Raw genomic sequence first — 2,170 nt, 5'->3', positions numbered from 1 at the left:
GAGCGAGAGACATCATTCAGTGTGGTTATTCTTCAGATTTCTGTTGGGTTACGTTCTCTGCGTGGTTGAATGGAAATCGCCAGAACATAAGTCTAAAGGGAGTCAAGGGTAATCTCTCATACAAGGTAGGAAAAGGAAAAGAAGTTTCTAGCGTCATGTCGTACAAGTCAAGCACGATGTAAGACGGGTCTGGGCTGGCTCAAAAATTTCAAGGAAAAAATAATACATGTTTAATATGATGAGAAGTCGATAACGGTCCTCAGAGAAAAATGCAAACTTAATGAATGGTCAAATAATAATGTCAGTAAATTATGGTCATTTTACTAAACTGTCAGCGTATTGAATGGAAACCAATTCGCTGAAATCAAAGGGGCTCGGAGAATGGACACTCAGCGACAGAAGACAAATCTAGATTTCTATTCAACCTCTTATTCAAAGGTTGAATTTGTGAATTTTTTGTTCGTACAAGCAAAGGCCGGGTCTAGCATAGCTGCCAAAGTTTCTTACTTTCGTTTCTTCGTGGTAAAAATAGTACAAGACGTCTTACATAACAAAACTTTTGATGATTCTGTGGTACAAGTAAAGCACGAATTATGACGCGCCGCCGTAGTCCAAGAAATATTTGTCGCCTCGAGTAACGAATTAAGAACTTTGAAGAACAAACGATAGCTGGTCAGTACCATGTAAAGTCATCAACGCTCGTCAGGGAAATATGCAAACACAACGTATGGTCAAACGATACGGCCGGTAAATTCTGGCCAATCTGTTAGACGGTCAGCGTTCTGAATGGAAACCAATGCGCCGATATCGAACAACAAATTCGTTGAATGGAAATTCAGCCACAGATGCTAGACCAAAACGTCTTGCTCATAGGTTGAATTTGTGGATTTCTCGTTCGTGCAAGCCAAAGACTGGTCAAGTATAGCTGCCAAAGTTGGTAGCCTCGTTTTGTACTCGTTAAATTTTTGACGAGTCAATCCTCGGATTTGAGAACGCTGTTCTCGCTATATATAGGCCCGCTCCTTGTAGGTTTGGCATCATTGATCCATTTCCGTAAAACAACTGCTCGAAGTCCTCTCTGCAAAACCAATATGTCGAGTTGTACAGGTATGGCGGAATCTGGTTCCCCTGATTCTATAGTGTCATCAGAAGTGCGATGTTCTTTCTTAGTTCTGTCTTCATTATAACGCGTCTTTTGATTTCCTTTATCGGAGATGCCATGCGATGAGTTTTCTTACCTGAGAACTGGTTCACAGGGAAGCAAGAGTGGCCGGAGCTGGTGAGAGCTCATGGCAGAATCGCAGTTACTGTTATCGAGAGACAGAACCGTCGTGTTCAGGCTATTCTCATCAACGAAAGGGACAGTAGAATCATGGACTTCCGATGCGACCGTGTATTTGTATGGATTAACGATCGCGGTATCGTGGTCAGAACTCCGTCAGTCGGATAGAGATCTATCTCAGAGATGGTGGGCCGACGAGAAATAGTACTGTTGATTGGTGTTTTCTACGATGTGTTCTCGATGACAGTTATCTCATGAAATAAAGACATTACGATGCAATATCTATTTGAACTTTAAAAAAACAGTGAGGATTCGTAATCATTAGAAGCTTATGGTCTTTACTTTTATGTTTGCATAATACATGTAGGACGGTGTTTTGTTATTTTTTTGGTAGACCGTCCTTTAAAGACGCTTTGGTGCTATCGCCAGAGTGGTGCTATGCGAATGCTGCCGAGATAAGTGCGGACTTCAGCGGATACTTGAGTAGAATCATAAGATTATGAAACTTGTTGGATCTCTTTTTTCCTATTATCATGATTATTAGATATTATAACAAGAAAGAAAGGGATGTAAAAGCATATCACGCTAATAGTCCTGCAAAAATCTTTAATAAAGATCGGAGGGAAGTTGATAAAGAGATGATGACTGGATATATGAAAAAAACAAATAGCTGCCTCCGATGAGAAATTTTTGGAACTAAAACATGCAAAATTTGTCTGGTCAGCTCGCTGGACAATTATACAAAATGAAGTTTTGTACAAAATGAAGTTTTGGACGGAATTAAAATACACTGATGAAGTTATTCAAAATATGTTTCCTTTGTGTCAGGATGGTTAAAAAACTTTTTAAAAAATATTTTTTGCTAGAACAGTATAGAACTATTGCCCC

General features: G+C 39.6%; 1 long non-coding RNA gene across 1 annotated transcript; it reads left to right on the top strand.

The window, feature by feature from the left end:
• The first annotated feature begins 610 nt into the window (after positions 1-610).
• LOC144702618 (uncharacterized) lies at positions 611-1,675 on the top strand. The gene is made up of 2 exons (XR_013581286.1): positions 611-1,107; positions 1,257-1,675. It is a non-coding gene; the product is annotated as an uncharacterized LOC144702618 (long non-coding RNA).
• Positions 1,676-2,170: the final 495 nt, after the last annotated feature.

This window comes from Wolffia australiana, chromosome 4 (genome assembly GCF_029677425.1).
Source record: "Wolffia australiana isolate 7733 chromosome 4, ASM2967742v1".
Taxonomy (NCBI): Eukaryota; Viridiplantae; Streptophyta; class Magnoliopsida; order Alismatales; family Araceae; genus Wolffia; species Wolffia australiana.
The sequence above is the reverse complement of the archived record's forward strand: the minus strand, read 5'-3'. Positions and strand labels throughout refer to the sequence as shown.